This window comes from Pleurodeles waltl, chromosome 6 (assembly GCF_031143425.1).
Source record: "Pleurodeles waltl isolate 20211129_DDA chromosome 6, aPleWal1.hap1.20221129, whole genome shotgun sequence".
In the NCBI taxonomy this organism is placed as follows: domain Eukaryota; kingdom Metazoa; phylum Chordata; class Amphibia; order Caudata; family Salamandridae; genus Pleurodeles; species Pleurodeles waltl.
This window is the reverse complement of record NC_090445.1, coordinates 1590489888-1590515935: the sequence shown is the minus strand read 5'-3', so window position 1 is coordinate 1590515935 and position 26048 is coordinate 1590489888. Positions and strand designations below refer to the sequence as shown.

The 26048-nt window shown below is 44.4% G+C and overlaps 1 protein-coding gene across 1 annotated transcript in view; it reads right to left on the bottom strand.

Moving 5' to 3' along the window:
• Positions 1-26048, bottom strand: part of LOC138301185 (ectonucleoside triphosphate diphosphohydrolase 8-like) — a 362446-nt gene that overhangs the window by 85595 nt on the left and 250803 nt on the right. The window lies entirely within an intron of this gene.

Sequence of the window (26048 nt, the reverse complement as noted above, 5' to 3'; positions counted from 1 at the left end):
AAAAATATAAATGACTATGAAAAAGGAGTGCTTATTAGAAAGATTGGGAATGCTAACTTAAAGCCAGAGTCGCCATTACTACGAATGACATTGCACAATAGACATCATTCCTCCAACTCTGCAATTACCATTGCCAGGGGTCCTGTTAATTGCTGGGGAGCAAAATAATGGGTATTATGAGATTTCCAGCAATAACATGGTACAATCGTATTTACCAGGCTGATTTCCGCATGTTTTCCAAGGTGTTTTGCCAGCAGTAGGTAAAATTTCCAAGTGTAATAGCACCATCATGATTCCAGAGGGGTTGGTAATGCCTGTTATCAGCCCAATCAAAAGTAATGGCTCACTCGTAGTAAGGGCTTGTAGAATAACCTAAAACACCCTGCAGTGCAGCAAAGGTTGCAGAAGTACCATGGACGCACTGGCCAGGAAGTAAACTGGGAAAAACACCTGGGCTGAATGAGTGTGTGGGTGGGGGTTTGGGTTTGGCCCACACTTCCTCTGTCCCTCACCTTCCTCCAGCACTCCAGGTCTACAAGTGCTTGTGGTTGTGCAGACGCACATGTTAGGACTCACATTAAATGGTACAACCAACTGTGCTCTATGTACCAAGTCACACTAGGCCCCACTGCACCAAGCACCTTGTGACCCCAAATAAACTACCTGCCAGAGGAGCTGCCAAGTTCACGTCTTTGCCTCAAATGCTGACCCCCAGCAGTGTGTCATGGTGGCACTGCAGGAAGGCGGCACACCTGAACCTAGGGAGTCCTGCATTATCTGTACCCCACATGCTAACCACAAAAAGTGAGAGGATTTCAACGGGTGCTCCCCATGCCAGGGGGCTGCACATAAGCAACCATCCAACTGAAACCCACCAGGGAACTATGGACCCCTGTGACCTAAGGGAAGCATTTCTGTCACAGTACCACAGGTATGGTCTAGGGAGACGGCAACCTCAGTTACAGTAATCAATAAATGTAATAGTGAGCTCAGAAATAGAAGAAATGTACATTATTAAAACCATAGATTTATTCCATTAGGATTAGTTTCAGGTCCCAACTTAGTGATTACTGATTTATTTAAAAGTACTAAACTTTAGTGGGCAGCATGATAGAAATATCAAATGTCTCCCACGGTCATGGGAAGGACGCAATGCTCATCTAATTTTCAGCAAGCATAAACTAACAAAAGAAGGAAAAAATATAGAATATTATGGATTCTGACCAGAAGAAATATGTTTATTGAACAGGTATAGAAACAGTTTTTAGTTTTAATGCACATCACAGGAAAATATGTTTTATATTGACACAAAGCAAAGGTACTAAAGGCCCTGCATCGGTGTGACCAGCAGGCATAGCTCAAGTTTTACTAAAACAATATACGGGCATTGGCAATATTGGCAATGCCAATCCGGCTGGCATTAAAGGAATGTTGCATGGTAATGTGAAACATTATAAGTAAATAGCGTGGGAATAGATATGGATTGGTGTGGAAGCAAAGAACTGTAGAATAATATTGGTGTAATTGAAAAGGTCACGTGACACTTGAACTCTTAAATAAGACCTAAAAACCCATGTTTGTTAATAACTGCCCTCTTTCTATCTTTGCTGCTTCTAGAGAAAAACAACATAGTACCCAAGTCACTTTTTCTTATAACAGTGCGCACCTTCCATACCACCATACAATACTGGTAACAAGCACTGAATATTCAGAACTGTAAAATCGCATGCATGACCATCCCCACATGTTGCGGCCCTTCTATATTGTCAACCCGTAATAGTTCTACCATTTCCCCCACACTTTGTCATGCTTCTGAGGACAGCCGCGAGATGTATAAATCAGCTTTTCTTCTTGTGCACACCAATCAACATCCGCCCACCATACTGCTAACGATGGGGTGTGGGTTACTTCCACAGACAGGCTATCTCTCTTGGCTATTAGGCAGGCCACTCCTATAAAATTGCAGTCTGCTCGTCGCCCTCCCAACTCCCCCTTTAGCCCCAACAGCGCTATTTTAGGGGTCAATTCCATCGGGCGTCCCAGGACCTCTTAAATCTCCCCCCTCCACCACTGCCTCCCAGAAGGGACTTAGCTGCGGGCATTCCCATGCCACATGAAAGAAATCCCCAGCGGGAAGGTTGCATAGGCCGGCTGGGCCTCTGGGAACATTCTCTGCATGCGTGCCGGGGACAGGTAAGTTGCATGAAAGTAGTTGAAATGTACCATGCGTAATTGTGTGGATATGGCCAGTTCCCTTGGGGCCAGGGATGTTTCTCTCCAGTTGTCATCGTTTAATTCACCGACTCAGTTTACCCATTTCTGTCTCAGTGAGTCTAAGCCATCTGGGGCATGAGTGAGCAAAGATCAGTAGATTTGGGTTATTGCTTTCTTCCCCAATTGCCCCATTAGTATCTTTGCCTCTAGTGGGCTGTATTCTGTGAGTTGAGTGTCTGGGGGAAAGTGTGACCTAAGGCCGTGTTTTATCTGTAAGAAGCAGAAGAGTTGTGTATTTGCTAGAGTATATTGTTCTTTTAAATCCTGAAAGGACATCAAACTGGCCCATTTGTAGATGTCCCCCAGGTATGTTATTCCTATCTGGTCCCACTGGTGGAAGCCCTTCAATGTTGAGATTTGCTGTAGCCATGTGCCCAGCCACAAGGGAGTCATTTGCATTAAGTGGTGATCCCACTGTATCAGGCGTAGAGCCACTCTCCAACAATGTATTGCTATTTGAGTACCTGATGGTATCTCCACTGACATCCTCTCACCATACAGTAGGCCTAGAAGCCTATCTAATCCCACTGAGTAGATTTCAAGGCAGTAGGCTGGTTCATCCCCCCTCCAGTAAACCATTCATTAACAGGCAATAGTTGTGTGGTTAGGTAGTATGCATATATGTCTGAGATGCCCCACTCTCCTTTGAACGGTGACTTCTGCGCCGCGTTGAAGACCACTCTATGCAGCCCTCCATTCCATGTAAAGGTGGTAACTTTAGATGTCAGGGAACAAAACCACCCATGTGATATGGGGTATGGGAAATTCACTAACACATAGAGGTAGCGGGGAGGCCACATCATCTTAAAGAGTGCTTTAGGCTCCATGGGGTTGAGCGGTAGGCCCTTCCATCTATACAGATCTTGATCAAGGGTCAAGGTCAGACTCTGGAAGTTAAGCTGCCAGGCTAGTTCCAGGAAGTGTGATATGTGGATCCCTAGATATTCAATGGCATTTCTCCATATTGGGAAGTTTGGGCACCAGCAGCGGCCCTAGGCATCTCCCTCCACCTCCACCAGGATAGACTTGTTCGCATTCATGCAAAGACCTGAAGCCTCCCCATAAAGATCCAGCAGCTCCAGACATCTAGGACCCGAGGTTGGAGGATCCCCTAGGAAAACAAGGACATTGTCCGCGTATAGTGCTACTCTGTCTTCCAGTCCATTCCCCCATCTCCATCCCCGCAGCAGTGGGTCGCAGCGCAGAAGGCGTGCCAAGGGCTCTATGGATAGAGTGAACAATAGCAGGGGAAGGGGGCATCCCTGGTGCGTTCCTTTTCGGATTGGAAATAGGGGGATAAAGCACCATTCACTCTGCATGGTATAAGAGACTATGGCCCTCATTACAACTCTGGCGGTCGGTGTTGAAGCGGCGGTAATGGGGATTTGGACCATGGAGGTTGCCGCCATCCAAAACCGCCATTTTAACACACCGACCGCCAGGGTGGTAACGGCCGCTGGGACTTTGGTCTCCAGCCTGGCAGCCATCACATTTCCACCCTCTGGATTACGACCCGGCGTACCGCCATGGCTTCCGTGGTTTTTCTGTACGCCACGAAAACCATGGCAGTAGGCACTATCAGTGCCAGGGAATCCGTTCCGTGGCACTAATAGGGGTCTCCCCAGTCCCTGCCCCCTCCCCAGAGTCCTCCCCCACCCACTCCTGCCCCCCTCACATATACACACCCACACGCGCACCCATACACACACATGCACACACGCATACCCACCACCACCCACGCATGCAGACATACATACCCACATGCCACAACATACACCAACAGACCTTGTCACACACATGCATCGACAACACACAACACTCACAATCACTCATTCACGCAGGCATCCACAGCGACTCACACCCGCATGCACGCATCCCAAAACATACACACACACACCCCACTCACATACACACAACACCCCCCCCCCCCCCCCCCCTGTCCGGGCAGAGAACCGGGGGTCCTCCGGCTGGAGACAGTCCGCGGCGCTGCTGGCAGCAGCAGCGTCTGCCAGCAAAACACCGCCAGGCCTTATCATTGCTCATGATACGGTCGGCGGTGTTTTGCTGGCGTGGCGGTGCTGCTGTCAGCAGCGCCGCCTTACCGCCATGACCACTGGCGGTGTTCTGCCAGATTTCTGGCGGTATACCGCAGGTGGACATAATACGCGTTGCCGGCTCGTAGCCACTGTGGGGGTATGTTGGTGGCCATCGCCGTGGCGGTAGGCAGTCATTACCGCCAATCTTGTAATGAGGGCCTAATTATTTTACGGAATTTTATTCCCAGTCCCATGTGCAGCAGGACTACTTCCACAAATGCCCAAGAAATGGCGTTGAACGCTTTACAGAAATCTATTAGGAGAAGGACCAGTTTGTCATTCAGTTCCGGGGCCTGGGAGAGGGCTGCCTGAACTCGACGAATACAGTGCCAAGTGCTCTAGCAGGGCATGAACCCACATTGATCTGGGTGAATAAGAAGAGACAATGTGCGGGCCAGACGTGCAGTTAACATTTTAGCATAGATCTTAATACCAGCGTTAAAGAGTGAAATCAGATGGTATGAGGTGCATTGATCTTGGGGTAGACCCTCATTAGGAATGACTACAGTTGTAGAGTAGGCAGCCGGCTAAGTAAACAAAATGGTTACAGCTGTGTCAAGGGCAAGTATGTTTTTTTGTGGCAGCACATAACATCTGCCAATTAAAACATGTACTCCTGGCTCCCAACCTGTGGACAGAGTCAACACCCCTCTCTGGTGGAGGTGCAATGATCTTGGGGCAGACCCTCGTAAGGAATGACTACAGTTGTAGAGTAGGCAGCCGGCTAAGTACACAAAATGGTTACAACTGTGTCAAGGGCAAGTATGCTTTTTTTGTTGCAGCACATAACATCTGCCAATCAAAACATGTACTCCTGGCTCCCAACCTGTGGACAGAGTCAACACCCCTCTCTGATGGTGCTCACAGTAATTTTCTGTCGACAGCTGTTCTGTCAAGCCAGCCCATAAAAAGGAGGAAGAATGGGGGAGTGGGGAGTAATCAAACTACAAACTTCGGAATCAAAACCAGACTGCCAGGACATGTGGGAACCCACAGAAACAGAACTACATAAAACAGCCTTAAAAGCACTCGGATACACTGGATGTAATTATAGGCACTAAGGGCCAGATGTAGCAAAGTAAAATTTTGCGAGTTGCAAATTGCGAGTCATACCGACTCGCGATTTGCAACTCGCAAACTTTTATGCAGAAAGGTGTCTCAGACACCTTCTGCGACTCGCTATTGGGTCGCAAAGACCCACCTCATGAATATTAATGAGGTGGGTCGCAGTTTGCGACCCCATAGTGAGTCCCTGCACTCACAGGGATGGTGGCATACTGGAGACAGCAGACCTCCATGTCTGTGACTGCTTTTTTAATAAAGGCAGTTTTTTTTCTTTTTGCAGCCCATTTTCCTTAAAGGAAAACGAGTTGCAAAAAGAAAAACTTCCGAAACCATTTGGTTTCGTTTTTTTCAGAAGGACCACTGCCTGCTCTGAAAAAACTTTTTTTTTGGCATTCACAAAGGGGAAGGGGTCCCATGGGGACCCCCTCCCTTTTGCGAATGAGTTACCACCCACTTCAAGTGGGTGGTAACTGCGAGTTGGTTTGCGACCGCATTCGCGGTCACAAAGCAACTCAGCATAGCGATGCGGTCGCAAATAGGAAAGGAACACCCCTTCCTATTTGCGAGTCGCATCCCCAAATTGCGAGTCAGTACCGACTCGCAATTTGGGGATGTGCATCGCGTTAAGCTGTTTGCATGGCGCAAACTGTGTTTTTGGCAGTTTGCGACATGCAAACAGCTACCTACATCTGGCCCTTAGAGTGTAAGAAAAGTCCCAATCCGGTATTCTAACCCATTGCCCCCGGACACAAGGATTTTAATTCAAAGCATGCTAGAACTGTTAGTGTTCAGGTTTCCCTGACTAGTTTACCTCCCACTTTTTATGCCCTTTGTACACTGGCTTTGGCTTACGAATTTGTCTTTTCATTTGCTAATTTTACTTTTTAAACTCTTGCGGTATACATCGCACACTTTTGCTGATTTCAGTACCAATTGATCTGTTTAATTTCTTTCAGTTAGTTATTTCAGTTAAGTATTTCATTTGACACCCACCCTTCCTCTGCCTCTCCATTTGGTTTCAAGCACTCGCTGTTTGTTGGGCAACCTGGCTCCACCCAGTGTTCCTTCACCTTTCCTCCTCTTCATGGCGGCCAGTCAGGGTCAATGATTGTGCATTTGTTAACGCTGAATTTTACTAATGAATATTCATGTATTCTGAGTGTTGAATTTGCATAGAAAATGAATTAATGTAGAAAAAATAATGCACGCATTTGAAGTTGTGCCTACTTGAGTGGCCGTCAATATTCACAAAGTGTCCTCATTAATAGCTTATTAATGTAGAATGTTGAGCTTATGTTTTGATTAATGTAGCAGTATGACATATTAAGGGTTATGTACTATGTATTAGCTTTATTAAACGTAGGCCTTAATTCAGCGAGGTATTGGGCCTAGTTGCACGGCCTCATGTCAAGCTGCATTTCTTAGGCGACTTATAAAATGGCTGCTTGGAGAAATAAATTGTGATTTTCCACTGTACGGACCAAGTGCTCGTAGCTGACATTATTTCTCATGAGAACTGCTTGCTACAAAATGTTGTACTAGCTAGGGATACATAGTATAACGTAGTATGTGTAAGAATGACCTTCCCAGGAGAAAACAATGGATGCACTGACTGGAGTATAAGCTGCTACAATATTGATACCTGACAAGCCAAAAGAGGGGAACAGGAGAAGAGGAGCCAATCATGGATATGTGAATTGTGTATTAGTAAATTCATAGATTTGGGATTCTACTTTAATTGGACTAAATGCAAACATGAGATTCTTTGACCAATGACTACGTGGGAGGTAGTTTTAGGAAATCTAACTTAGCCGGACTGCACCAAGAGGAGATGGGCCATTCTCCCCATTCTTCTTTAGCGTTTAGTTATTATTCTTTTCCGAACTGCATGAAGAGAATTTGCTTTTCCTGTACTTTAATGCTAAATTCCGATACCATACTGACCGAACTGATGTCCAGTTGACGAAGATTGTCACAGCTTGCTGAACCATACTGAGGCAAGGCATAAGACAAAGTTACTGATTGTTATGTCTATTTGCTTTTGTCCCTAGGTACCAACCACTAATTTTGATAGAGCCATAGTTAGATGTTTTTTCAAATTTGTATTGACTAAATTGTTTTGCATGAAGTCCAAACATGCTATTCTAATCTGTAGTTTAGTTACGGTACTCACTAATGATGCTCGCTATATGTGATAACAGTTGATGTCTTTTCTTTGCTGAATCTAAATGTATATCATTTTGTTTGCACAGTTATTCGTGCTGTTCATTTGTACTGCAACCTTAGAATGTGTAGTGACTCAAGCTTTGATTAGATTGCGATTCTTTAGGCGCTTTGTTCAGCCAGTATTGCTTCTGTATGCTTATCATTTGATTTTGAGACTAAGGGCCAGATGTAGGAAGCCGTTTGCATGGTGCAAACTGCGAAAATCGCAGTTTGTGCATTGAAAACAGCCTTCTGCGATGCACATTCACAATTTGCGAGTCGGTACCGACTCGCAAATTGTGAATGCGACTCGCAAATAGGAAGGGGTGTTCCCTTCCTATTTGCGACTCGCATCGCAATGCAGAATTGCTTTGTGACCACGAATGCGGTTGCAAAGCAATTCGCAGTTACCACCAGTGTCACACTGGTGGTAACTCATTCGCAAAAGGGAAGGGGTCCCCATGGGACCCCTTCCCCTTTGTGAATGTTACCAAAAAGGTTTTTTCAGAGCAGGCAGTGGTCCAATGGACCACTGCCTACACTGAAAAAACGAAACCAAATGGTTTCGTTATTTTTTTTATTTTGCAACTCGTTTTCCTTTAAGGAAAACGGGCTGCAAAATAAAAATAAAAAACTGCTTTTTTGAAAAAGCAGTCACAGACATGGAGGTCTGCTGACTTCAGCAGGCCACCATCCCTGTGAGTGCAGGGACTCGCCATGGGGTCGCAAAATGCGATCCACCTCATTAATATTTATGAGGTGGGTCTTTGCGACCCCATAGCGAGTCGCAGACGGTGTCTGAGACACCGTTCTGCATCAGGATTTGCGATTCTGAAATTGCTATTCTGATCTTGCTACATCTGGCCCTAAGTTACGTGACATTAACGTTCTTAATATAGGGAAATAAACATTCTAACTTTTACATAAAGGTGTGGTTATTCATGGCCGAGAGGTCATGGTGAGTGGAAATGACTGATTCCTATTGATTGTTCATGTTATCGATTGTTATTGCTATCGATTTGTATTGGTACGGATTTACATGGTGGAAACTACTCGAAGCGCAGTCAAAAAAAAGGTCCATTGACCTACAACGCGTCCCCTTATAAGTTAACTTAATATGGTCTGACGTGCTAACACATTCACACACTGGTGGGCCTCAGGCCGTATAAATCATGCCTACAGAAAGAATATTTGGGCTTGTCCCAACTGGCATCTGGTCCTCGAGGCATACCAGCCTCTCTCTCTTTGAACCAAATCTAGTCAGACCTTTTGGAACTTTGGAAGTCATTTAGGGTTTGGGAAGGTTGTGAAGCTGTGGGCCTCCTTCCCAGGCAACCCTGTGGATCCCCTGCCCCAGTTAGACATGGAGAACCACAGGCTTACCATTGACAGAGCCAACAGTAACCCTTTATAGATGGTCCATCTGCCTTAAGCTCACTAGTTCATAGCCAACTGACGACTGGGCTACTGCTTTGATTTTTCCTTCTCTGGTCTGCTATGCAAGGCATGGCGAAGTGCAGGGAAAATGTACAATGGTCAATAATGCATGAAACACTTCCTGCACATTAGACCATTTGTTTAGTGTTTAACGGACACAGATGCCTATTTGGGAGGTTGCACCTCTAATCAAAAAGTTTGCTGAGCAGGTGCCTTAAACCTGATATCTGCTCAGCAGACATGCAGTGTTAAGGGAGCCATGGTTGTGGCAAATCACACCATAGGGATCCCGCCATATCCCGTAGGTGACCCACATGTCCCAATTACTCTCAGTATGGCAGAGCCAGCATTTTCTCATGACTGACTTCCTAACCCACCACCCACATTATGACATGGTTGCCAAGTATTACCACCAGTATGCTCCCTATATGTTAAGAATTATCTGCAGTCTGCCAGCAACACGATTTGGCCATCGTTGTCTCCGGTATGCAATGAATTATTTCCAGTATGTCAGGACTTTCATTATGCTGTGCCAACAATTACCTGGAATATGCCAGTGACAGCATGTTACCTTGGGAGGCCCCATAAGTCAAGGATTGATTTGAATATGCAATGGCCTCTGGCAGACTCACAAGCATAAAACACACAAACAAACACACTTTTACTCACCCACACTCTCACTTACTCACACTCATACTCACACCCTATTCACTCAATCTCCCCATCACTTACTCTAATTCACTCATACTTTCACTAATTCTGACCCATACTTCCTTTCACTCAGTGTCATTTTCACACAACTATACGCGTACTCTCACTCACTGGTTCTCATTCTCACTCACAAATACCCTTAAACATTCTCAGTCTTTCATACTCATTCACGACTGCCGGTGTACAGGGACTCTGCCTTAAACTCCAGGGCCCATAAAACATTAAGGCGGTCATTCTGACCGCGGCGGGAGGCGGTCGCCGCCCGCCATGCAGTTACCGCCGAATGACTGCCCCGCGGTCAAAAGACCGCGGCAGCCATTCCAACTTTCCCGCTGGGCCGGCCAAAAGGCCGCCCGCCGGCCCAGCGGGAAAGCCCCTGCAACGAGGAAGCTGGCTCCGAATGGAGCCGGCGGAGTTGCAGGGGTGCGACGGGTGCAGTGGCACCCGTCGCGATTTTCACTGTCTGCAAAGCAGACAGTGAAAATCTGTATGGGGCCCTGTGAGGGGGCCCCTGCACTGCCCATGCCAGTGGCATGGGCAGTGCAGGGGCCCCAGGGGCCCCACGACACCCGTTCCCGCCATCCTGGTTCTGGCGGTGAAAACCGCCAGAAACAGGCTGGCGGGAAGGGGGTCGGAATCCCCATGGCGGCGCTGCAAGCAGCGCCGTCATGGAGGATTCCCTGGGCCAGGGGAAAACCGGCGGGAAACCGCTGGTTCCCCTTTTCTGACCGCGGCTTTACCGCCACGGTCAGAATAGCCCAGGAAGCATCGCCAGCCTGTTGGCGGTGCTTCCATGGTCCCCGGCCCTGGCGGTCATGGACCGCCAGGGTCGGAATGACCCCCTAAGTGCCCTGTGGCAAAACTGGATTGTGCACCACTTTCTGCACCTCCTGGTAATTTTGGTATTACAGAATGGGCTGCAGATGCATTCCCAGCTTTTCTGCAATATAAATATCACTAGTGCACATGTAGCACTAGTGCTATTCTAAAGGGCTGTTCCCTCATTTGCATGGGCACGCCCCCTGCAAATGAGAGGAACACTTTGCCTTTGCACCTGCACCGTGGTATGGCTGCAGGCGCAGCAGCAAAGAGGCTGTCAGGAGGTGTACTGATTGTGTGCCACACAGAGGTGGCACACAGTTAGCGTACCCCTCATTAGGGCAACCACTATACCACCATATACACCTAACAAGGAAATCCCTATTTCCCTTTAGAGTGCATGCTAGGTGCTGCTTGCACTTTGAAAAACATTGCTTCAAGCAGCCGTCCTGCCTCTCAATAATGTACTGCCCTCAGGGCAGGCATGAGTTTGCATCAGTCCAGGGGGGCACCACATTACCTGTAATAAGAGCAAACAGGGACAGTGTGCCCTATCTATAATAAGGCCTCCGGTGTACAGTTGCTCTGCATTACAAATAGTATTCAGTAGGCCCTCAGCCTCTGGGCCTTCGTCTGACTACAACTGACTAACTCCCTCTTACAGCCCTTCCCTCATTCTAAAAAACTCACACTCTTTCACTCACTCTCTTACACTGATGTTCAGTTATTTATACTCACTGTCTTTGATTCTCATCCACTTCAATCTCATCAACACCCTCAAACACACTAAACACACCTACTATCACTCAGTCTTATCCACTCTGAATTACTCACAAAAACACTCACAACACACATCCACACATGCACACAGAAACAACACTGTTTTTGTTTTTACCTTGCTTCCTTTGCTGGAGACTCCATGGTTCCATGGAAGCAGCAGGAGAAGAATCCGGCACAGGTCATCAGAACCAGCAAGGTATGATTCCCAAAGAGGAGCCAGATAGAGCAGAAGGGACATGATTAATAAGTATTTTCAATGAAATGGGTATTGCATTTGCTCGAGTTAGAGCTATTGGCGTTGTGAACTCCTAACCGGACTTTTCTTGCCACGTAAATTGAAAATGAAAAGTTACACAGTTTCACATAAGCGAGCAGATGGCCACCATGAACATGAGTGTAAAGGAGACACACAAAAGGAAAAAGTAGTTAGCTTGCAGCCAAACGTATTGGCACAAGTACAATCAGCCATGAAACAGGGGTGTGATGCCCAAGGTGGTAACCAAACCGCCCCAAGGTGGGACACACGTAAAGCATTTGCCAATGATAACAAAGGATTTTTGAAAGGCAAGCCCACGAACGAGTGAACGAGGTGGGCGTAGTTAAAAGCCCAAAGAGATAACTACACATCGGGAAAAGCAGCACTTGCGCGCTGCTATGCTCAACCTAAAAAAGGGATAATAACCAAACCAGCTCCTCTCCCAACTTTTTAACAGGAGTGGAAGAGCAGCCCTATCCAAGGTTGGTACAGTGCTTCTCATCCTGCCCCTGCTGCACTCTGTCTGTCCTCATTGTCATCAGGGATGCACTAATCTGAGCCCTGACAGCCCTATTTAAGCAGATATATCATGCTGCATGGTGCATGCATAGGATGTCTGCTTAATAAAATGGATTGTGCCTGTTTTTTTTTATTATCTTTATTTTATTGGTATACTAGCATAAAGACATCCAGACAGTAAACATATAATATTAACAATTAAATGAACACCTTCCCACCCCATCCCACCCTCACTCTTCCCACCTGTGCTTGGAACGTTTCACTTACAAATAGTAAGTCTCCGGGATAGCATTAAAGTATGGGTTCATGTTTCATGGAGAGACAGCAATTACACAATTTACATATTCCCCATATTCCAAGTAGGCAGACCACAATAATTAATATTCCTTGTATTATTTTCAATACAATTCCTTTCCCAATATTGCTGAGCCAATTTCCCACTGAAGCAAAACCCTTGCCAACTTTCTCTTAAACACCTGGTTGTTTTAATTCTTTCAAATCAGCCCTTTCATTAGTCAGATTAGTAAGTAAACTCTTAATTTCTTTACTATTATCAGGAATGAACGAACAGCAATGGCTAGCGTTAATCATTTTGCAAACTCCGCTATCCTTCGCTAAAAGAATGTCTAAAGCAAGGTGATTTTGAAGAGTCATAGCTCTTTCGGCAGCTAATTCAGTATCCATCAGGAGTATGGCGCCTGAAAAATTTGTCAGCATGTTATCCACAATAGTAGACAACTTTTGAATCTTTATCGAATTCAGAACAACTCCTACCGAAGGATTATTGCTCCAAATATATCTCCTGCAATACCAGAAGAAGACTGTCTCCTCTGTTTAATATGATATAATTCAGTCATTTTAGGAAATTTCTTTAAATGCTCTAGTTGAAATATCTTTGGGAAAACTATCCCTAAATGACATGTCCCATACCATCCTCTTGGAAGTAATAAGCATTAGGACCAAAGATGCAATATATCCCAGGAATCGCCGTATCCTGTCCATTCAACATAAATATCCATTTACTCTGAAACAAAAACACATGTCTACATTCACTCGTTCCCACAAATAAAGTGTCTGTGCTTGATTTCAGCCAATAAATACAAAGCTTCCCTACCTGTTGTGCATCTAAAGCTAATTTCCCCTCAGTTTTAATTGCACTATAAGCATAATCATTCTTGTAATTCCTCTTCTCTAAGTCTTTTTCTAATTTCGCCTTCAATGCCTTTCTTCGGTCATCTGTGTGATCTAAGAAGCTTTTTTCTAAAGATGTAAGCAAGCATGTCAAGTTGTTCCCGTGTAAGCTGTACCAAACGTTAATGTAGGTTCAAAGAAACCCCTAACTAATACTATATCACTATCCCTAGCTACTCTACTCAGATACCCAATTATAGAGACAAACGAAAACACAACGTCATAGTTTGAGTAGAAGTACTGGATGTACTCCTGGTTATAGAATCTTGTTAGTAGCAGACCACAACTTATCCCATACGTAAGAGGCAAACTATGATATGTAACTCCTTCTTCGACTGATGAAGGACTCTTCGTACACACACATAACAATTCTTCGCTTCCATCGTCTCAACATACTCACTCAACAAGCGATAGAAGAAATTCGAAGAAAGTTCCCCTTTTGCATTAGTACCCTTGTGCAGATACTTCTTATCTAATCTAAACTCTCTAATGCAGTGGTTGTCTTGAGAGCGGAAGTATGGTTGGCTTTCCTCTCATCAAGAACAGTCATACCCACAGTCAATATCACAAACAGTATTATACATACAATTGCCAAACCAATACTCATGTTTTTACAGCACTTATTCTTCCTACCCTGCTGGCTAATGTTACCCATGATCTGTAAAGAATCAGAAAGTAGAAGAAAAATTTAGAAATTATATTGCAGCAAAAATCAATACAAAATTTTTCTTTAAGCAGTTATTTACAGCTCTCAGTCCCACTTCCAGGATCCTTTGTCAAAAATCGGTTCAGCAGCTTGTCAAAATCAGGTTTCAAAAGTCAAATCAGGTTATCAAAGTATTTTCCTGTTACTTTCAACAGTCTCTCTTTCCTCGCACTTTTCTCAAAATGTTTCCCAAATTCAGTTCATCAGCTTCCTTCAAGTGCCAAAATATACTGACCTGGAATTTCTCGATCAAAACAAAAAGATAAAAATTATTTCTGCCATTCACTTGTAGTTGCATACGCCCATTCAGGACCTGCATATCTTTTACTTGCTATTCTCTTTCTTTTCAACTTTCGATCCCCATTCAATTCTCCTTCACTTAGATCTTCTCTCCTTGTTGTATCTACTTCCTCCTCTATTATAGGTTCAACAACTGCTTCCTTTCTCTTTGATTGTGACTCCGGCCACTTATCTTCTTTCAGTGGACCCTTTGTTAATGCCCTTTTCAGTGTTGAACTTGTAGCTTCTCCTTGCTCTGTGGTGTTTTCTCTTGATGGATCTACAACTGGTTCAGGAGGAGTCAGATCACATTGGCTCTGATTGCCTCAACTCCTTCCCCCTCTGGGTCTGGCAATTGCTCTGCTTGTCTCTCAAATTCATCTACTTCTAGGAAAGCCCTCCTCTGACTAGGCTCTCCTGCTGCCTCAATTGAGATGGGCTCACTGTCACCCTCCTAAGGTCTCCTCCTTCGTCTCTCACAGGAGTGACTGAACCATCCTCAACAGGCTCAGACCCGGTCTCATTATCTCTTTGTTCTCCTTCCGGCCCTGAGACTGGTCCTATCATTGTTGGTATTCTCAACAACTCTGTTTTTTCATCAGACGGACGTACCACTTTCTTTGTGTGGCTGGCATGGATCCAGTTCAGAACTCCAGCGCACTTCACAGCTGTGGTAGTGGTCAGAACTACCTGGAAAGGACCCTTCCAGCGAGGCTCCCAACAAGCCTTCCTTACGTGTTTCCGGACCACAACCCAGTCACCGGCTCTCAGGTTGTGCCCTGGGTCATGGATCGGTGGCAGTGTGGTGGCTTCCACCTGCTTTGAGAAAGAGCGAACTACTTCAGCCAGACCTTTGCAGTAGTCCAACACCATATCTTCTGTAATGTTGACAAATGCATTTGCAGGCACCGCTGGCAACCTCATGGCTCAGCCCATAAGGATCTCATGTGGCGACAATCCTGTCTTCTTGTCGGGTGTGTTTCTAATGGTCATCAGAACTAAAGGCACTGCGTTGGGCCATTTCAAATTCGTGGACGCACACATCTTTGCAACTCTTGGCTTCAATGTACCATTTATCTGTTCCACTAGTCCTGATGCTTCAGGGCTGTAACTACCATGCAACTTCTCCTCGATGTTCAATGCTGCACACAGTAATTTAATTACTTCATTGTTGAAGTGACTTCCCCTATCTGATTCTAAAGAGATCGGAAACCCAAAATGTGGTATCAGTTCCCAAAGCAGTAGTTTCGCTACTGTGAGACTGTCATTTCTCTGTGTAGGGTACGCTTCAGTCCGGTGACTAAAAATACAAACAATCACCAACACATATCTCAAACCTCCACACACAGGCATCTCAATAAAATCCATCTGCATTCTGCTGAATGGACCTCCTGCTCTTCCAATATAGCTCAAATTTACCACTGTCCCTTTTCCCGCGTTCATTTTCTGGGAAATGACACAACAATGGCAAACTGCTTCAACAACCTGTCTACATTTTGGATTGAACCAATCAATTTTGAACAAATGAATCATGGCATCCCTCCCAACATGTGCTTGACATTGGTAATACCTAGCCATTTGAGACAACAGACTATTAGGCAAGACCAGTTGACCCTCTTCTGTAACCCACAGTTCCTCTTGTCGCTGTACACATTTCATTTTGCTCCATGAACGTTTTTCCTCCCTGTCAACATTATTCTGTAACATTTTCAACTCATCCAATGTATCAATTACTTTCAATTTATAACTTGGACATGTTTCATCTTCTTCAGGTAACAGTTCCCACTTGTCATTGAACGATATACAGTTCAATTCGCAAAACCTTGTGACTTGATCCGCATATCCATTTCCTATTGACACATAATTCTGTGACTTTAGATTTGCACTGCATTTCACCACAGCAATCTTTTCAGGCATTTGAATAGCATGCAACAGTTCTTTAATTCTTTCACCATTTCTCACTGGTGAACCAGAAGAGGTCATGAAACCTCTCTGTGACTACAACTGGCCAAAATCATGGACTATTCCAAACCCATACTGGCTATCTGTATAGATGGTAACTTTTAACTGAGCAGAAGCATGGCACGCTCTAGTAAGGGATACCAATTCTGCTACTTGGGCAGAATACACTCCTCGAAACCAAGGCGCTTCCAGGATACCAGAAATTGTGTACACGGCATATCCTGCCCTCAGTACTCCTGCATTGTCTCTTAGACAGGAACCATTGACAAAGATAATTTGGTCATTTTCTTCCAATTGGGTGTCTCTAATGTCAAGTCTCGGTTTTGTACACAAGTCAGTTACCTCGAGACAATCATGCTCAACATCCTCCAATTCCTCAATTTCAACATTTTCATTTGGAAGTGAGGTTACCGGGTTCAGCACTGTACATCTTTTCGCTGACACATTTGGTGACTCTAGAATATTTGTCTCATATCTGGTCAACCTTGCACCTGTCAAGTATTGGGTTATCGTCTTGGTGAGTAGGATCTCTATGGAATGAGGAACCATTATTGTTAAAGGATGTCCCATCACAATACCTTCACACTGAGTGAGGCTCTGTCCCACCGCTGCAACTGCATGCAGATAACCTGGTAAGGCTGCTGCAACTCGGGCCAAAGTAGTTGAAAAATATGCTACTAGGTGATTTACACCTCCATGGACCTGTGTCAAGACAAACAAAGAACATGCATCACGCTCATGACAAAACAACCTGAAATGTTTCGTGTAGTCAGGCATACCCAAAGCCGGAGCTTTGCACAGACTCTCTCTCAAGTCAGTGAATGCTTTCATTCCTGTCTGATCTAACACTATGGGATCGGTGACTTCTTATGAGTCAGCTTCTGCAATGGTCTCGAAATGACTGAAAAATTGGGAATCTATTGGTGGCAGTAGCCTACCATCCCTAGAAATATCCTGACATCTCTCTGTGTGGTTGGGGGATTCATCTGCGATATGGTTGTCACCCTTTCTCTGGATATTTTTCTCGATCCCTTCTCAATCTGGTGACCCAAGTATTTCAGTTCTTTCTGAAAGTACTGCAATTTAGGCAGTGGCACTTTATTACCATTCTTTCCCAAATGGTTCAGCAAGGCAATTGTGTCATACTTGCATTCGTCTCTTGTTTTGGACGCAATCAGCAAGTCATCAATGTACTGTACCAAGGTCGATTGGAAAAGCAAATTCCAACGACTCCAAATTATTTTTCAAGATCTGATTGAATACAGAAGGTGACTCTGAAAACTCTTGAGGAATTCAACACCAGCAGTAAACTCTGTTCAGAAATTTGAAGCAAAAGAGAAATTGGCTGTCCTCATGAAGAGGCACAGAAAAGAAGGCTTGCGACAAGTCAATGACAGTGAACCACTCAGCATCACATGGTATCTGAAACATTATTACAGCTGGATTTGGCACCACGGGGCAACATTTGACCACAATGTCATTTATTCTTCTCAAATCCTGGACAATTCAAACTTTCCCACAGGGCTTTTCAATCCCATTATTGGTGAATTACATGGGCAGCTCAACACTTCTTTTAAAACTCCTTGGTTTACGAATTCTGCAATTATTTGGGTGACCTTCATAAGAACATCTTGCGGCATGTGGTACTGGGGAATCTGAGGAAAAATCGCATTTGGCTTTACGGTAAATTTAACTGGCTCAACTCCCTTTATCAGACCTATCTCTTTCCCTGTCATATCCTACACCTTCGCTTTAACCGTTCCCTGCAAGTCAGGATGAAGCTCCTTCACCGTGAATACTGGGAAAAGAATCAATCAGTGGGTATTCTTCTTTTGTCGTTTCACACTCTATCTCGGGAGCTGGGTCATCCTCATCATCACTATTTGTATCTCAATTCCGTCATTTGAACAAGTAATCGAGCACCTTGTTTTACACAGCAAGTCTCTTCCCAGTAGGGATACTGGACATGAATCACAGACTACAAATTTGTGTAATCCCTGGAAGTTGCCAATTTTAACCTGAACTGGATTTGTAATTGGGTTGGTCAAATATCGATTTGCTACTCCTACGATTTGGACCGTTTTCCTGAAAGGGGCAAATTCGGGACTTCTGCAGATCTTACTGTGGAACTTGTAGCTCCTGTGTCAACCAAGAATGAAACTCTGTGACCAATGAATTTTCCTTTCACAAAGGGACCTTTCTGATCTATTTATAAAGAAGCTGCAAGCACACACGCCTCATCATCCGAACTCTCACTCATCGTTTATTCCATCCTCGCTGTGTAACGGGAATTTGTGTACTGTGTTATTACTTTGGTTAAGCCTCTGACCTGTGACCTGTTGAGGAAGCATCACATGTTTCTGTTCCATTGGGGCTTGAGGTATTTGAATTTGCTGTCTAGGTACCATGGAAACCTGCTGCTGCATTGGCTGCAACGGTGTCATCTGTACACGTGGCATTTGCACCTGCTGCATGGGTTGAAAATTCTGCATTTGATTCACATTATTTTGGAAATTTGGATTAGGACCTCTCTTTTTAGGTCCTCTCATGTGTTGGAACAAATTGACATCATTAGGTTGCAGAAGAACACCTTCCTGCACCAACATCTGACACTCCTGTTTCCAATGTCCGACAGCTCCGCAAACCTGACAAGGCAACAATTTCTTCATTCCCTGCACATCATTCAGAACCACTACAGCACCCAAGTCTGGACCACGATTCATATTACCTCCGTGACCTTTGCCTCTCGTTTGATTCTGAGCTACCATGTTTCCCTGCTGCTGCTGTGGTAGCTGTTGTGGAAAATGTCCCTGCATCTCTGTTTGTGCGGCTTTAATCTGCATCACCATCACCTTTTCTTTCAGCTTTCTGTGCTTCAATTCAGTCTTATCAATACAGTACTTTGCATACTGCAACTCCTCATCAATCGGCTCTGCTTGCCAACAAATCAAAATGACTCTTAATCATCTGGGAAATTTTAGGTCTCAATCCTTCCACAAATCTGAACACAAAATGAATCATGTCTTTCGGCTCAATTGTCTCGGTACCACTGTAATACTTGAATGCCTGCAACAGTCACTCGTAATATGTATGTATCGACTCCTTGGCTTCCTGAGCTGTCCTGTCAATTCTCTGCCAATCATTGTTTTTGGGCACAATTCTCATTTTCAAAAATTCAATCACCTTGTAGTAATATTTCATTACCTCTGGAGACTGTGCACCTTTAATCTTATCTCTCTCAGGTTCTCTTGTTGGCCAATCTACGCTCCTCTTACATTCCATCCATAGATCATCTGGAACCATTATCTCTAGTAAAGTGGTCAACTCCTCCTACAAGCATTTCGCAAGTTTCACAAACCTGTCTGTCTGCTGATACCATTCCACTGGCTTCTCTCTCAATCTAGGATAATCATTTATAAATGACAGAATGTCACTTCTACTCCAAGGGACATGAACAAAATTCCCTCCCGGAATCTCTCTCATTGGTAGAATTTTCACTGGATCCTTGCCCTGTTGTACATTTGCAGTTAACTCTGTAGAATCCCTTTTTCTTTGGTCTCTTTTCTTCACCCATTTGCCTTCCTATTTGTCTAATGCTCCCCAGGTCTGGGCACCTTGAAGTTACTCCCTAAGATGTGCCTTCATTCCGGCAGATCTCATGTGTTCAAAATCTTTATTTTCAAAATCGAACCTGTAATTCCTTTTTAAATGTTTTGTTTTCTCTATTTCTAAGTCGTATTTCTCTGCCAGGTCTGCTAGTTTCTGATGCACATTGCTCACTTTCCTCGTGATTTTCGGGCACAAATATCTCAACTCTGCCTCTGTGTAGGACTCTAACCTGTTAACACCCATAGTTCCCTCAATAAGCTCACCTGCTTCCATGCTTAGTCTAGCGTAATTCAAGTACTCCTCTCTCTTCGGAGCATTCTGTGGGGTATTTAGCTTGCCTAACCATTCAGTCAATTGCTGGGCTGTCATCCCCTGCAACAAAATGGTGCTGGCTTGGGCAGATGGTACCTGTTGAACAACTGTATTTGGAGTCTGTGGTGTCAATAATTTCAGGCTCTGACTAATATTCGACCCTATAGTAGTATCAGGAGGAATTCTGAATGGACTAAGATCCAACAAAAATCCGGACCCGTCAAAGGTCTGTCCCACAGGAGAGGCAATGCAGACATTCTCATTTAGTCCTCCCCTCATTGCATTCTGTGTTCTTACGCCCTGTTCACATACACTGGGTTCCTTTTGTGCGAACAAGGGTACGGCCAGACTAACAGTAATAGATAGAGATATAGCATCTGGGGTTGGTCTGGTACCCAAGGGCTAGATGTATCAAGCTCCCGGTTTGCATTTCTTAAATAGAGAATTTTAAGAAATCGCTATTTAAGAAATGCAAAATGGGATGTATGAAAATTGCGATTCAGTAATAGCGATTTCTTAGGGAATGGGACTCCGTTCATCCCTATGGGCCTGTAGGCCCACAGGTGTGAATGGTTTTGCATTTCCGAATTTGCTAATTCCTGTAATGCAAACCCAGGGTGCTGGGGGCCTAAGCCCCCTTTGATGCACCCCCCAAAAATATTTGTGGACATGTAAAGAGCACACATGCCTTCAGGGCATGTGTACGCTACATGTCATTTTTAAAAATGCATTTGTAATGCAATTTTAAAACTTGCACATGCTTACCACCAAACTTCAATTCGTGATAATTGCATTTCCTAAATGCCAAATTCGCATTTAGGAAATGCATGATACATGTGCACTGGCAATCGCAAATAAAATAGGCATGCCCTATTTGTGATTACCTATTTAGGGAATCGCTATTTTAGCGATTCCTTGAAATTGCACTACGAATGTCTTTCATACATTCTGAAAGGCATTTTTGCATTCGCAAACGGTGGAATTTTGTGATTCGCCCCGTTTGCGAATGCAAAAATCTTTGATACATCTAGCCCTATGTTCTGTGGGAGAGTAACTCTCATTCATCACTGAAGACATATCTGACTGTGTCCCTGTTACTGAAGTGAATCTCGGCATGGCTCGTGGCTACACTCGGGGCAGTAAAAGCAGAGTTGGCTCTGTCTGAACCAACGTCGGTCTCTGGAAAACATGTCCTGTAGGCACTATTAAGTTTGTGGCAGTTTTCACAATAGGCACATCAGGATAAATTTTCTGGACATTTGGCTGTGGCACCTAATTTTGTACTACTGGAGTAATAGGTGCGTTAAGACTACTCTGCATCAGACTTTGTGTCGGGTATGTATTAACCTGCACCGGGCTCGCTATCCCATTAACCTGTGTCAGAGCTGTAGGATCAGCACTGGTACTTGGACCACTCTCATGTGCTGCATACGGTGGTGGATGATTTCTCAATTACTGCAAAATAAATTAATTGTCTGATTCTTCCTCCACTGTCGAGGATTTTCTAGCCTCCCTACTCTCAGAAGGGCTTTTGTCAGTCTTTCTAGTAGCTTTCCTTCCTTCTCTCTCACTTTCTTGTGTAATTGCTGTAAACAATTTAATCCCCTATAAAGTCTCAGTTCTCCAAAATTTCTGAGCATGATCCCATCTAGCCTCCGCTAGTGTCTTTTTTTTGCGTTTCTCATTCGCCTCTAGAATTTCTGTTGCTGTTGCTCTCTGGCTACTAGCTCATAAATCGCTAATGCCTCGAACTGTGCTGGTCTCAGAGGGGGTTTCAGATCATACAGTACCCTCCTCAAATGCTATAAACTCCTCAAATTGAATGTTCCGTTAGTAGGAAATGCTAAACTCCCATCTTTCTCTGCCACTTTGCACCATTGATTTAGCCAAAGACATGGTGGGACTCCCTTCTGTTCCATTACAATGTAAGCTGGGGTACCTTATGACGGTGTAATCTCCCCTATGCTCGTTGTAATGTATGTATCTCCCATTAAAGCACTCTTTAAAGCTTTGAAAAATTCCATCTTTTCGACCTTTATGTTATTCAAAATCAAACCAGGAAGAGACTTTTGGTCCCAGAATACTCTTCGCCCACCTCCTCAACCAACTGCGCTTGACGGACGGCTGCCAATCCGTGTGCGACCCTTCTCACTAACCAACCTATCCCAGCACGGCTCCAATGACGTCACATTCACACGTACTGCGGCTGACAAAGTCTTGCAGCTTGTCCTCCCAAACTCTGATTCATACAAAACTATTGCAAAATTATTGCGAGCACTTAACCAAAATCAAAACCCAATTTGCCGGTTTACTACAGGAAAAGGTAACACAATTGCTTTAGAAACTTTACGGATTTTTTACTGACGGCTCTTCTTGCACTTACAGTTACTCCTTTCTCAGTCTCCCAGATTCGCAAGCAAAATTCGACCCGCAAATTTTACTCTCAACTGATCAGTGGGTCTGTCCTGGTGCACATAGGATTCGCCAGATCTCAGTCAAAATTTATTTCCCTCACTTTGACTCACAACCTGACTTACTGACCACGTCTGATCGGCCTACTAAACCAGACAAATTACACAAAAACCAAGTTTCTCATACACTTTTCAATATACTCCGGAGTCTTAGACCATGCAGGGTTCGTACATCAACAACCACGTGGACAATTTTTTAGCACAAAGCGCCACACACGTGAAGTTCGACAAATTCCCTACTCTCACACTGCAGAGTATGCACTCTCCTTCTACAACTTCATTTGGAGTACGCAAACTCCCCAAACCCTCACAAACATCACAGTTCACCTGCGATTTGCATAAGCTGTGCAAGCGCAAAATCTACTTCATTCACTCTATCGCTAGAACACTGAGAACATCCTCAAACAATCATTGGCAGGCTCCAAGATTCTGGGAAAGTCATTTCAGGACTTAGGGAAACATTTTCTCTCCAATTTGTATCATTGAAAAATAAATCCAAATCCCAGTAATAATGAACTTTCAAAAGACCAAATCATCAAACTACTGCCATCTCCGTTGATCTCTATGTCTTTCTACTAAGGTCTCTGTGAACACTTATGATAGGTTATTTAAGGAGACAAACCATTGCGCTGTTACTATCCCTGTGAATACCTGTTATTTCTCAGTACCATGTACCGGGCTTCTACGATGGGCTCTTAAGGAGATGAACCTGTGCCAGACATCTATGATGGGCTCTTAAGGAGACAAACCCCTACTGGACATCTAAGATGGGCTCTTAAGGAGACGAACCATCCTCTGCTACCATCTCTGTTGGCGCGTCAGACCTTATTAAGTAAACTTACAAGAGGACTCAAATAGGTCGATGAACCTTTTGACTTGTATTTAAGATGTTCTCACCATAAATCCAATACATGTAGATCAATAATCAATAACATCAATAGTCAATGATAATCAATAGCCTAATCAGTTGGAGTCAGTAATTATCACACACCATGATCTTTCAGTCACGAATAACCACACTTTTTAGTAAAAGTTAGGATATTTATTTCCCTATATTGACAATGCTAATGCCACTTGAAATAATCTCAATATCAGATGATAAACATACAGAAACAACACCGGCTGTCCAAAGCGGCGAAAGAAGAACAAGTTACTTACCGTCAGTAACGCCTTTTCTGGTGGATACACTAGCTACCTGTGGATTCCTCACTCATTGAATTTTCCCCCCTGCGCCGGCTTCGACAAAAATGTTATTCCTAGCATCTGCACATTGACGAGGACGTCACAATTGCCCACGCGACGCCGTCTGACGTCATACAGGCAATAAGAGGTCCTCGCCGACGTGCTGACGTCAGTACCAACATTTTTTACGTGCCTCTGAGACAAACAGGCAAATACCAGAAAAATATATATACAATTGAAACAAATACTTATACAACAATATTCAATTAAGTCAAATAGATAAAATATCAGCCCAAATATGTAAATACACAAAAATATATACATATAGACTATATATAGCATTGTCACAAATGTTTTATTTTATTTTATTTTTTCAATATATATATATATATATATATATATATATATATATATATATATATATATACACATATATACATAAATAAATATATACACATATACATATGAAAATAATATAATACCAACAGGAGCTCACCCAAGGATAACTTGGTAAGACCAGACAGGCAACGGGGAGGCGGGTGGTACCGTGAGGAATCCACAGGCAGCTAGTGTATCCACCAGAAAAGGCGTTACCGAAGGTAAGTAACTCGTTCTTCTGATGGATACAACTACCTGTGAATTCCTCACTCATTGAATAGAGTCCCAAAGCAGTACCGCACTCGGTGGAGGGTGCCTGAATGGTCAAACCAAGAAATCCTGCAGCACCGACCGTGCAAAATGGCCATCCCTGCTAACCTCCGAATCTAGCCAAGGCCGAAGAGGCCGACTTAGCTCTGGTGGAATGAGCTCTTATTCCATCAGGGGGTTCTTTCTTTGCCAGAGAATAACACAGCTTAATGCAAAGAATGACCCACCTGGAGAGTGTTCTCTTGTGGACTGCCCTTCCTCTCCTCTTTCCCACGTACCCGATGAAGAGTTGATCCTCCAATCTAAACTCCTTCGTTCTGTCTATGAAGAAGCTCAGCGCTCTTCTCGGGTCCAAACGATGCAGTCTTTCTTCCTCTTTCGAAGGATGAGGTGGATGATAAAAAGAGGAGAGAGTAATAGACTGACCTATATGGAAGGGTGAAACAACCTTCGGCAAGAAAGCAGCCTTGGTCCTCAACACCACCTTATCCCCATAGAAGGATGTATACGGGGGCTTAACAGAAAGAGCCTGCAGCTCACTCACTCTTCTAGCTGAAGTAATCGCAACAAGGAAAACAGTCTTTAAAACCAATAACCTTATGGGGCAAGAATGCATCGGCTCAAACGGTGAGTCCATAAGAAACGTTAAGACTAGGTTCAAATCCCACTGAGGCATAATGAAAGGAGTGGGAGGATATCTATTAGTGAGGCCTTTTAAAAACCTCAATACTAAAGGAGATTTAAATAAAGAAGGTTGGTCAGGCAGACACAGAAAGGCTGACAGAGCCGACAAATAGCCCTTAACTGTAGCAACTGCACAACCCCTCTGTGCCAGGGACAACGCAAAAGACAAGATATTTGATAAGTGGGCACGTAAGGGATCAATTTGCTTCTCTCCACACCAATTCACAAATGTAGCCCACCCGCTAGCGTAGACAGATTTAGTGGAGTGTCGCCTGGCCAATAAAAAATCATCCACTACCTCAGGTGGGAGAGAAAAGGAACTCAGGTTGACCCGTTCAATCTCCAGGCATGAAGGTGCAGGCTCTGGAGGTGGCAGTGTAAAACCTGCCCCAGCGATTGCGAGAGGTCTGCCCTGTGAGGGAGACAGAGCGAGGGGCACAGAGAGAGTTGGAGAAGATCCGAATACCATACCCTCCTTGGCCAATCCGGAGCTATTAAGATGACTTGGGCCCGGTCTTGGCGAATTTTCCTCAGAACCCGAGGAATCAAAGGTATGGGAGGAAACGGGTAAAGCAACTGGTCGCACCAGGACATCTGAAACTCGTCCCCCAACGTTCCTTGCACCGGATACTGGAGGCTGCAGAACAACGGGCAGTGCGTGTTCTCCCGAGTGGCAAAAAGATCTACCCGAGGGATTCCTCACATCTGGAAGATTTGCCGGACTAGATCTGGATGAAGACGCCACTCGTGATCGGTCGAGAAGTGCCGACTGAGACTGTCTGCATGCACGTTCAAGACTCCGGCCAGATGGTTTGCTACCAAGCAAATCCGATGGTCCCTTG